Source organism: Mastomys coucha, unplaced genomic scaffold (assembly GCF_008632895.1).
Source record: "Mastomys coucha isolate ucsf_1 unplaced genomic scaffold, UCSF_Mcou_1 pScaffold15, whole genome shotgun sequence".
Lineage (NCBI taxonomy): Eukaryota > Metazoa > Chordata > Mammalia > Rodentia > Muridae > Mastomys > Mastomys coucha.
In genome coordinates this window covers 165833230-165846135 of record NW_022196897.1, presented here as the reverse complement: position 1 = coordinate 165846135, position 12906 = coordinate 165833230, and the positions used below count along the sequence as shown (strand labels likewise).

The window sequence follows — 12906 nt, the reverse complement described above, 5'->3', positions numbered from 1 at the left end:
AGAGGGGGAGGGAGGGAGAGAGAGGGAGGGAGGAAGGGAGAGAGAGGGAGAGGGAGAGGGAAAAGGAGAGAGGGAGGGAGGGAGGGAAAGAGAGGGGGAGAGGGAAAAGGAGAGAAAGAGAGGGAGGGAGGGAGGGAGAGAGAGGGAGAGGGAGGGAGGGAAAGAGAGAGGGAGAGGGAGAGAGAAGGAGAAAGAGGGAGAGGAGGGAGGGAGGGGGAAGGGGGAGGAAGGGAGGAAGAGAGAGGGAGAGAGAAGGAGGGAGGGAGAGAGGGAGAGAGAGAGAGGGAGGGAGAGAGAGAGAATGAAGTTGGAAAAGTGAGGTGGAGGACGATTTAGAAGGGAGAAGTGGGGAATGGATTGGATCCAATCACATTATTACATGCACGCATGAATAATAACTAAAATATTTTTACAGTGTTTACAAAATGAAATAAAGCTGTGCTCCTGAAACCTTTTCTACCCATGCGACTTAACTTTAATTTCCAGTTCTCCAGCTGAGCTGGGCTTGCAAGCAGGGACTTTCCATCTCTAAAATGCCCCTTCCCGGACATCACTCAGTGTGGCTCCATACCCAGGCAGCATGACAATCAGCAGCCATGACTACCAACTTCTGCAGTTCCTGTATTCAAAATCACACCTTGGGGAAGACAGCTGATTTTTAGAGGCTGCAACCCCAGTGCACACAATTGAAGTGCATGGGACAGACCACACCTCTCAGAAGTGGGCAGTCTTGCCACCCAGAACTGAAGGTTCAATTCAGAGACTGTCTACAGGGGCAGGGTTGACAGCGTTAGAGCTGTCCTCTTTATTGTTTGAAATAAAGGAACCCAAAATCTGAGGGGTTGGAGCCGAGCGATGGTGGCGCACGCCTTTAATCCCAGCACTTGGGAAGCAGAGGCAGGTGGATTTCTGAGTTCGAGGCCAGCCTGGTCTACAGAGTGAGTTCCAGGACAGCTGGGGCTACACAGAGAAACCCTGTCTCAAAAAAACAAAAACAAAAACAAAAAAATAAAATCTGAGGGGTTGGCGGAAGGCTTGGATACCGCAATTAGTGTCTAGAAACACTAATTTGCAGAAGGGAAAGAGACACACTCAGGCTAGAGATGGCTCTGTTAGTCAAGGGTTGCTCTGCAAGCCGGAGGACCTGAGTCCCACCATAGAAGCCATAAAGCATGAAGCTAGGCTCTGGGATAGAGACTGGAGATAGGTGAGTGGGAGAACCCAGGGCTCCCTGTCCAGAGAATTCAGCTGAATCCCTGAGCTCCAGGTTCAGAGAAACCCTGTCTCAGATCAGACAATGAGGAAGACATCTAAACTTGACCTCTGGTCTCCATACCCAAGTGCACATAGATTGTGTATATTTGCACACTCATGCTCATGCTCGCACGTATGTGCACATGCAAACACACACACATACATACACACAGACACACACACAGATGTACACACAGACAGACACAGACAGACACACACAGACATATATACACACACATAGACACAAAGACACACATAGACATAGACACACACAAAGACACACCACACACATATGCAGAAATATAGACACAGATACACACACATGCACACACAGATACACACAAATATACATACACATAGACACATAGAGACAATTACACACACACACAGACATATCCAGAGACACACAGATACCATACACACACATACACTCACACAGACAAAAACACAGATACACACACACACACACACACACACACACACACACACACACATATACACACACACAGATGTGCGCGTGCGTGCATGTACGCACATGCACGTGCCCTGAAAGGCTGTAACTCCATGCTCGCATGGGAATAAAGTAAGGAGAAGAACATTAGGCCTACAATGTTGAGATGAGTGTCCAGGCCAAATCTTCATTCTCCCTTTAAGTTGGGATTGCCACACAACACACAGGAAGCCTACAAAATTCGATTTTTCAGGAGAACAAGAAGCAATTTTAACATGTTGCCAATACTACATAGAATGTATTTATATTAAAAGTTGTTTAGTTTTCCAATTTTACTGGGTTCCTGATATTTTTATTTTTTAAATCAGGCCACCAAATGACCGAGAGTTGTGAAGTTGACATGTAATTCACACTATCTAAATGTTGATAGCCATAAATAAAATGTCACCTCCCCAGTGTATATTAGAATAATGGTGTATAAGAATGTACAGAATTAACATGTTTGAAAACTGAAGTGTTAGCACTACTGAGGACAGTGTGTCATAATCATGGTGGCAGCGTAAATTGGCATAATTCCTTGAAAGAATAGTTTGATGGTTTGTAAAATCTGCCTCAGCAACTCAGAAGAGCTGATTCGGCCAGGAATGAGGCAGGGGACTCCAGAGTGGGGACCGACTCAGCGTCTAGTCCCAGCAGTGGCCAGAGGACTGGTCAGTACGTGCTTGTCCTCTCGCCCAATCTCACTCTGTCCCCACTGCACAGAGTAGAAGCCTGAGTCTTCTCAGTGGCCATGAGATCCCCCACCCCAGTGCCCTGACCCGAACCTTCCCTGACCCCCATCCCTACCCTCTCCCTTTTCTGGACCCCCGACTGGCCTCCTGGCTGTTCTCCAAACACACCAGCACCTTCTGTGTTCACCAAGCCTTCCCTCACCGTCCACACTGCATGGAGTTTCCTCCCTGAGCCCCCCTGTTTCTGCTCCCTCCCCTTTTGCTTGGGAGGCTGTAATAAAGTTCAAGGCAGGTGTTTGAACTTTGGACCCAAGAATCTTCATATTAAAGTGTGTTTATTTAGCCTTATAAAACAAACCAAAACCAAAGCAAACAAAAACAAACGAAAACCCCTTGGGCCTTGTATGTCTATGGTCCTTGTTCAGTTCATGTTTAGGCTGTCGTGTGGGTGGGAGGAGAGCTGGGGCATGGTAGAGAGGATTTAAGCCGTTATGCTTGTAATTATTACTATCTGTGGAGCAATTTAGGAAGTTATGTCTAGGTGGATTCCAATTGATGGGTTGGCAGTTAACTCACAGGGCAGTCCAAAGGTACGTTTTCTCCTCACACTGCTGTGCAAAGGGAGCTAAAGAGAGGTCATTGAGGGGAAAGGAAGAGGAAAAGGGGAAAGGACTGGGAGGGAGAGGAGGGAGGAGGAAGGGGGAAGAGGAACAAGGAGGGGGAGGGGGAAAGGGGAAAGGGAGAGAAAGAGCGAGAAGGAAAATGAAGGAAAGGAGGAAAGGAAAGAGGGAAGGAGAGATTAGGTTCATCAAAAGAATGAAAACTAGTCACAATAAGATCAAGGAGGTCCCATCCATGATGGAGACTGCCTGCTGCCTGCCAGGTGCATCTTCATAGCGATGTCCTTATGAAGATGTGGTAAGATAAAGGCTGGATGCATGGATCAAAAAACACCCCTGGTGTGTTGATTTGAATGATAACGGCCACTACCACCAGCTCATATGTTTGCACACTTGGTCCTTTCCCACCCGAAAGGTTTGGGAAGGTGTGGTCTTGTTGGAGAGGGTGTCACTGAGAATGAGCTTTGAAGTTCCAAAAGCCCGTGCCATTTGCATTTAGCTCTCTGCTCTCTGCCTCCTGTTTGCTTGTGGGTTGAGGTGCCAGCACTCCACTGCTGCTCCAGCACCATTGACTACCCAGCTGCTACCGAGCTCCTGACCATGATGGTAAACTCTAATTTCTTGGAACCATGAGCCCCCAATTAAACACTTTCTTTTAGAAGTTGTCTTGCTCATGGTGTCTTATCACAACAATAAAAGAGTAGCTAAGACAACCGTTGCTCAGAAATGCAGCATGAACGTCACCAAATGCACCGTTACACTCCCTGGATGTGAAATTCTTAGAATAGGCCCTAAGTCGTGATGTTGCATGATGTCAGGTTTGGTCTCCTCAGCCCTGGAGGCTATATACACTTGCGCTACGTCATTGTGCAGAGGGAGCAAGCTACGAACCGTGTAGAGCACACTAGCCCACTGGTTAGCATCCTAGGGCATTGTCTTGGGGCTTTGCTCGGTGTCCATCCCCTTCCACGTGAGACACTGTCTCAGTGATGATTGAAGTTTCCTCGCCACTGTCCCCATCTCAGTAATTATACATATTATTGTTCATTAACACTTTCACAAACACAAAAAACTAAGAATAAGATATTCATTTTGAATAAGAAATTATGAAGCATTTCTTACACAGGCAAAAACCACAAAGAATGCTAGCAAAAGCCCTATTTTCATGGCAAGATTCTAGAACAAGCAAGTCATGGCCAGTCTATATCCTAACACTTGGCTCCGTGGGCCCTACATGACTGGGTTTTACTGTTATTTTCCATGTGTTTGTGTGTGGTGGGCTTGTGTGTCTTTGTGTGTATACATGTATGTAGGTTTACATGTATGTGCATGCACATGGATAGGTGTGTGTTGAGGTCAGAGATTGGGTGTCTTTTTACTCTATTTGTTGCAGCAGGCTTTCTAGTCTCGCTTGCCCTGGGGATCTCTTACCTCGGCCTTCTGAGTTCTGGGATTACAAGCAGGACTCCATGTCTTCCTGGTTCTCAGCGTAGGTTTCTGGAGTCCAAATCCTGGGTCGTTATGCCTCGGCAACAAGTGTTTTATCCACTGAACTAACTGTCTCTCCAGGGCCAAGAATTGTTTTAAAGCCTATCTCAGGATTTCCCATTTTGCTTTGTCTTTTAGAAATGTCAGTGTTTTAGCCTCTGAGAAACGCTGGGTGACATTTTTCAGTTTGACCTCTTCAATCTAGAATTCAGCCTACTGATATTTTAATTTTAAAACCCGCCTGTGAGTTGATTAAAAGGTGTGGGTTTCTTTTCTCTGGAGGTCATCTCAGTTTTCTATGTGTGTACAGAAAGCTCCCTAGTGAGCCCACCATGCCTTCCTATGCCAAGCTGACTGCGCATGCTTCACCTACAGGGTGCAGCTGTCCCCACTCATATCATCTCTGGAGGAGGTTCTAAGGCTGTGAGAGATCTGGCATGAGACAATCCGCTAGACGGGTTCCTCAGGGTCAAGTAGCCCAAGGCTAGAGATGTCTAAAGCTATAGCAGGCAGACCCAGCCTTCTGCTGTGTGAGATGAACGAGCACAAAGACCGAGCTGCTTAACCTTAAAGGGAAGGTGTGAGCTGGCTCTTGACTCTGCAGACTGAAGCAAGGCCCTATCAGTGCACACTCAGGCCTGTGATGCATAGAGCATCAGCAGAGCCCTCCTCCCCAACCCAATGCCAGGTCACTGAGCTGCAAAGAGGATTTGTCAAGGCATCAACTTCTCTACCCTCTAGTCTCTATCTTCTCTAGCCTCTAAGCTTCTTGGCAACACAGGTCAAAGGCTAACCTGTGCCCATAGCAAGAGAACTGCTCCTTAGGGTCCTCTATTTAATATCTGACCCCCATACCTTTACTTTATGTGTATAGGACTCTTGAACACCTGGCAAGTAGTCTATGGCATGGTGCACAGTGCTTGGACTTCTACGACAGTGTCTCAACCTGAGTGAACATTTTCTTTGTATCTACTGTCTACAGGGAACATTGCATGATCAAAGAACCAACAATAGGGAGAAAGGAAGTGCTACTGGGACAAATATTGGTAAGAGAGGATGATGTGTTAGAATGGCGGGTCGCATCAGGACATACCACATACTAGGCCCAAACAGTTCCAAGTGTCAGAGGTTTAATTAAGAGGGAGAGAGGAAGCAGTAGCAGAGAGAGAGAAGGGAGAAAGAGCGAGAGCGAGGGAGGAGTGTTCTGACATAGTGGCTGCAGGTAAAGGTGGGAGGTGATTCCAATGGATTCTGGGAATTTGGCGGCTGTTGCCCTGGCAACAAGTCTGTGAGGCCCGCCCATGTGACATCACAGGCTTTGGAGGCCCTGATGCTAACAGAGGATGTGGGCTCTGTGATCATCTGCTTTCCCCCTAACACAAGGAAGCACAGTGGAGTGGAGATCCTGTCTTTTTCTGCCCCATGGGACTATCTGCAGTCTTCCATCTCTGTGGAAGCTCAACAGGAGGACTGGGGGTAGCATCTTGGGTTCCACACTACTTGAAATGCAGATCTAACTGAACTGTGGTAGTCTCTGGATTCCAACCAGGGAGGTTCTTCAGGTTCTGCTTTTGGGTATGTGATTAAATGATGGTTTCTGATCTGGGACCCTCCTGATATCTCCAAGGGCATCCATGTCCAGCTATCAGAAGACACCTGCCAGTGCTCACACGACAGGAAGAGGAACACACAAACTTTTCACATGCAGAGAACTAGAATCTTAGCCAGATGAGATGCTGTCAGTCATGTGATAAGGTACCTGGGCACAGGGCACTGGTCACCAGTTTGTATGTTGTATGGGTCCAATGTCATGAAATGCCCTTTGGGGGTCATCTTGTAAGCACCTAGTTCTGGAGGAATCTGATTAGAAATTACATCTTCGCTTTCGAAGCAAGCCACTTTATAACCTCTGGTCTCCTTTCAGGAGATTTGGTCCTGGTCCATCTTTGTTCTGAGGCATGTTCCAGAGCAGCTGTTTATTAAAATGTCAACAGCTATGATTAATTTCTGGTGCTGTGTGGTGCATCTGTTTGGGGGCTGTTGATGTCACACTGGCCCAAGATGATAGTTGTGGTGGGGGTTCTGCCTGAACCCCAGCTCCTGTGTGTTTTCTGTAAGACACACTTAACTACTTTTGAATAGTTCATCCTTAAGATCATTATCCAGATAACTACGTTTTTCAATATTACAAACACACAGGCTTTTCTTCGGAGAAAAGAAGCCCCAGGGTTCTGTGGGCTAACAGTTTATATTGCCCTCTCTTGTGAGGACATCTGTTCGTGTCATTCCAAGAGTGGAACTTGGTTCATGGAGTCTGAAGTCACATCTATATGGGAGGTGGGTGGAAGGGGATCTCCGATGGAGAACATCTGTTTCCAGACATATTGACCCATGGCTATACAGCATGGGATGCAGAGTGACATCTGAGGGGGGACTGGAATGAGCCATGTACTTCGAGTGACACCAGGGAGAAGAGGTGGGGTCAAGGTTGTAAAGTCACCCCTGCAAACCTGGTCATTTGCAGATTCTTGGTAGAGGTGTTTACAAGGCCATCCTGCACATTGCTTCCAACAATGGAGTGAGGCTCAGCATGCACAATGCAAGTCTGACCCACACAACAGAGAACAGAGAAGCTCCTTAAAGCAGGGTGCTAAGGTCTAGAGGGAGCTGGGGTTCAGGGAAGATTAGCTTTGGGTCCAGTGGATTAATTGGCAGCAGAAACTTGTAAATCAATCCATCAAATAATCACTATGCCCCAGAACCAAATCCCCGAAGCTGACATAATTTACTGAAATCAATTTGGAGGTTTATCAATTGGGTGAGTTGTCTATGTGTTAAAATATGTTTCTATTAAAAGCTAATAAAACCTGTTACAATTCTACCTGTGGGGACTGGCTTAAATGGCCTTTGAGGATATTTCAAAATGAGTCAGAGGTAGGAGCTAGTATGCTTTCTGTGGTTGTGGGTGAACACTGTGGACATTGTGTGTGTGGGGGGGGACAACTTTAAATCATAGAGGTTCTGGGGGGTGGAAGTCCAAGATACAGTACTGGTGTCCCCTTGGCTTCTGTCAAGGGTTCTTTGTGTTGTGGGGGGGGCATCCCATGGCTTGATCATGAACATGTCTTCTCATGTGTCTCCTCTTATAGGGCTGAATGGCAGTCTCCTGCCGTCACCTGCTGCTTATAGGAGGTTCTCTAAGCATTCACTCAGAAGACACAGCTTGCCTCCCTCATTGTGTGTGCATCCAAAACTAGTTCAATCCAGATCTGTCCCTTGATGGCTGAATGGAAACTGATCACAGAGGCAGTCACTAAGGGTTGTTGGGGAGGAGAGAACTAGTCCGTGGTTTGAAGTGGGGTGCACATGTAGCTTAGTGCAGGCAAGGGCCCCAGGGCCCCAGGTGCATTATAGGACAGGGTGAGTGCACAGGAGAGGGAACACCACAGGGAGCACTGAAGGAGGAAACGTTTAAATCCATCTATTTTTTAAAATGTACCTTTATCAATGTATAGTAGCTTTCCACAGTGTGGGGTTTCACAAGGACAGTTCTTCCAAGTACTCCACACACTCTGAACATGGTGCTCTTTACTTCCTGTCAACTTGACACAAGCGGGGAAGAGGAAACCTCAACTGCAGAATTGCCCCCATTAGACTGTTCTGTGGGCAGACTGTTTATTTATGTATCTGACCAATGGTTGATGTGGGAAGGCCCAGCCCACTGTGGGCAGTGCCACCCTGGGCAGGTAGGCCTAGGGGGAGAGGTATCTGAGCAAGCTATGGGAACAAGCCAGTGAACAGTGTCCCTCTATAGTGTCTGCCTCCATGTTCCTGCTGTATCTGAGCAAGCTATGGGAACAAGCCAGTGAGCAGTGTCCTGCTATAGTGTCTGCCTCCATGTTCCTGCTTCGAGTTCTGGCTTTGTCTTCCCTCAGTGATGAACTATAACCTGCAAGTCAGAGGTACGCTTTCCTCCTCTTGACCAAGTTGCTCTCGGTCATGGTGTTTGTTGCAGCAACATAAAGCAAACTGATACAGCTGTGACCAATCCTTTACCTTGTTTTCTTTCCCCCTCCCTTCATGTTAGACTCTGCTCCCTGATAGCTAGGGATGAATCCATTAACATCTAAGCTGGTTAGTCACATGTCAGGTGTGCTCCTCAGAACACTGGGAAACTAGGCTGAGGATGAGGTACGGGTGTTCAGGAGGAGAGTTGAAACCCAAGGCAACTTCCAGCCCCCCTGAAGGGTGGGGGTGCTTGTGGTCCTGAGAGCTCGAGCTCAAGCCCAAGTTTGGCACCTCCTGTATCTTCCAGGAAAACCAGAGGGCAATAGTGTGAGTTTGAGAAATTGAATCATTCCTTCTCCACTGGCTGTAGAACTGGGTGCCATTTCTCTGAGTGTCCTGCTACGTTTCCAGTCAGACATAGAGGACAGGCACAGCCCGCCATCTCAGTTTCATTTCCCTTCACAGGGGTAAAATACTCTGACAGAAGCAACTTCAGGGAGAAAGAGAATTGTGGGCCTGCAATTTCTGCTATGGCTTCAGGATCTTGGAGCAGCTGTCACAGTTATGAGCAGAGAGCAATGAGTTGATGCATGCATGGCCAGCTTGCTTTTTCCATCCACATATAGTCCAAGATCTCCAATCGTAGAGGGTGCTGCCATCCACAGTGTGCCGACCTTCTCACACTGGTTAAAGTAATTGCCACATTCCCTCATAAGCATGCTCACAGTACAACCTGACCTAGACAACCCACATTGAGACTCTCTTCCCAGAGTCTCTAGATTGCTTCAAGCTGACAACTAAAACCAACTACTCCTGGATCCTAGCTAGCCTTGCACTGTCACCACTGCTACACATATTTTAAAGATTAAAACCTCAGATTTTTGTGGGAACTAGAAACTGCACACACAGCAGATTTTATTACCTCCATGTTTACTTGGAAATTTAAAGTGAGTAGCAGCTACCAGGTGACTGTCAATAGCAAGGGTACCATTGCTGAAGACTCTGGAATGCCATAGGGCGGCCTGGGTGGCATCACTCCTCTGAATTGTGGTGGGGACTCTGGAAAGCATCCTGTGTCTTTAATTTCTAAGTCCCTTCTTTTATATCACTGCAGGAAGGGGAGATGGTGTCCTTTAAAGATGTCCTTGGATTTGAAATTTCACACTGTTTTTATTACTTCATTAGGAGACTGTCTTGTGACACTGTTGGAAGACAACACCATGAGCTGGGAAATGTCAGCGGGCCTCCTTCCTGCCCCACCATATTTTCAATATGCAGATTGGGTTTCAACATGTGCTTCAAAGATAATTAGTCAGACTAGGATTGGGGTCTGCCTCCACTTTCTTCCCTCATGGAGTATTTATTGCACAGGATAGACTGGGTTTCTAGGAATCAGGAGCCTTAGGGAAGAGAGGCAGGTGGGGTCGAGAACACTCGCCTGTGACTGCCTTCCATGAGCCAATTCAGAAGCTTGTCTGACATTTTCTGCGAGCTTTGAAGGTCATGGAGGGGTTAGAAGGTCGTGAAGAGGTTTGAAAGTTACGGAGGGTTGTTCTTTTGGGGTGAAGATTGGATATGACAATACGTTGGCCTCACTCTTATTATACATGTAACTTTAAAATGTTCAGCTCACCACTAGCAGACACACACACACACACACACACACACACACACACACACCACACCTCTGCACCCATAGCATTGATGAGATCGGGAGGAAGGACCTAGTCAAGAAAATTCCTGCTATGGATTGGGGTTGGGTGGGCATCAGCCCCAGGAGGACCAAACTTAAGGACCATACTGATGGTCACTAGACCTCTGTTCTCCCATCAGACACTCCAGGAACTCTAAGTTCTCTGGAGCCCAGGTGTCTGCTCATGCACCTGAAGACATTTCCTCAGACATGAACTGTATAATAAATGAGACCTGGTGTTTGGTTCTGTGAAAGGACATGGCTGGCACACCTAAGGAAACTTGTTCATCCTTCTGTCTTTTTGTATACAAGCCTGTGGTCACTGTGAGCTCCAGGAAAGTCTCAGCATTTCACTCAACTCTACCTCATTTACCCTTGTGCTAGAGCTTAGACCACTATGTGGACCCAGCAGTCTCTTTGTTATTCTGAAGGGATGGAGGGACAGAGAGAAGTGTAGCTGGTACTCTGACCTGTATGAGATAAGAGAGGACGAGAACAATGCCCACACCAAGATGTGTCGAGCCAGGGCATAGCACAGATGAGAAAAGGAAATAAACATGTAGAATTACACCAGACCAAGAAAGAACCAACAAAGAGTGTGAGGAGACAGCTTGCAGAGTGGGGAAAATATTTATCAACTATCCACCAGGCAAGGGCTTGCTGTCCAGAATACTCATGGAGCCCGCACCACTCGACAAACAGCTAGCGTGACCAAAAAACATGATCAAAACATGGGCAGGAGATCTGAACACACATTCCTCTAAAGAAGATGTACAAATGGCCACTGGTGTGTGAGGATGCATTCAGCACCCCTAATCACCAGGAGAATGCAGAGCGAAGCTTAATGAGACATTGCCTCACACCTGTTAGAGTGGGTGCTCTAAAGCCACAGCTGATTACAAGTGCTGGGGGCTGGGGAGGAGGGGAGCTCTGTGTACAGCTGGGGGGCACCAATTGGTACATTGATGGTGGAGAACAAGATGGAGGGGTTTTTCAAAATAAAATGTTTTAAAAAATGAAAGCTGTAACACCCGGCCATCCCTTTCCTTAGCAGTAACCAAAGTTGAGAAAAATCTGCACTGGGGAAAGGCACCAGTGCCTCTCACTGAAGTATTGGTTGTGGCAGATGGACATGGAAGGAAGGAGTCTATGTGTGCAAATAGAGGAATTAGTAGGGAAGAAACTGGTATGTCTGTGTGTGTATGCCTGACTGTGCACACAATGTAATACATCTCTGTGTGTGAGCCTGACTGCATGCACAATGTAATACATCTCTGTGTGTGCACCTAACTGTGTGCACAATGTGATACATCTCTGTGTGTGTGTGTATGCCTATGTGTACAACATAATATATCTATCTATGTATGTGAATCTGTGTGCACAATATAATGCATCTGTGTACACCCGATGTATATACAACCGTAATACATCTGTGTGTGCACCTGACTATATGCATAACATGATACATCTGTGTGTTTGTACCTGACTGTGCAGACAATGTAATACTTCTATGCATGTATGCCTGACTGTGCTCACCAGGGACAGCGGCTGCATGGCCCTGCTCCTGGGAGCAGCCTAGAGACAGTGGTAGAACTGGCTCCCAGGTGCAGGGTAGGGAGAAGACACAGGTCTCTTTGGACTATGACAGTTTAGTCAGTGGGATTATCAGGTTCTGGAGCCCCGTGCTTGTAGGAGGCACAGGCAGCACTATTGTCTAGTGTACAATGTTATACAATGTACAGTGTTGTACAATGAAGTTCTGTCTGTCACACACACAGGAGACTTTGGTATATGCAAGGAAGGTGTGAAGTTAGTTACCTGACTCTTCATGGGTTTCCTTTGGCTATCCTGTGAAATTTGAGGCAGAAGGAAGCTTCTAAGTAGGGCTGATTCTGCCACCAATCAGAAGATGGAACCTGTAGTCACAATGAGGTGGGGGCTCAGGGCCTTGCTACCCTCGCTAGCCTCCCAGGCTATGGGCCTTCCATGTTCATGTATTAAAGACTTTTCAAACATTTCCCCTTCTTAATGTCCCTTTTCATAATTGGAAATGTCCTCACTGGCACACCAAGGGACACAGCTGTTTCTGGTCTCTGCCAGCACCTTTACTAGTCCTCCCAATCTCCCAACCTCTGTGGGTGCCCTCTTCCTATCCCACTAGCTAACTGGAGACCAATTTGGTGTTCATAAAGGACTCAGTGAAAGTTAATTTTTATGACAGTGATAATGTTAAGTGTATTGTAGTCTAATGCCTTGAATCACTCATCAGTGGATCATAGATGAGCTGATAAGACCAGCTAAAGTGTCCTATACCTCCTTGGCATACATTTTGGGGGTCACTAACTCAAAGTGCCTGAATAGAGAGGGGGGCTGAAGCTGGAAGTAATGTGGAACACTTGAGGATACAGTGTGTCCATGGTCTGGAGTTGGTCAGGAGAAGTGGGTTCTGGGAAGGGGAGAGCTCACTGCAAGCGCTGAGTCTACCGTGTCCTCTTGCCAGAAACCTCCTCTTTGAAATGATTGGCAGGCCTCTGGGAGAGCCTGGAATATATAGGTTTCCTCAGTGGGGCTTGCTATGTTATCTATGACACACCTAGGAGCAAATTTCAAATCATTAGACTACAATGCACTTAACACCAATGGCGTTTTAAAGTTTCATTT

General features: G+C 46.9%; 1 pseudogene; it reads right to left on the bottom strand.

Moving 5' to 3' along the window:
• Positions 1-1379, bottom strand: part of LOC116091847 — a 14666-nt pseudogene extending 13287 nt beyond the window's left edge.
• Positions 1380-12906: the final 11527 nt, after the last annotated feature.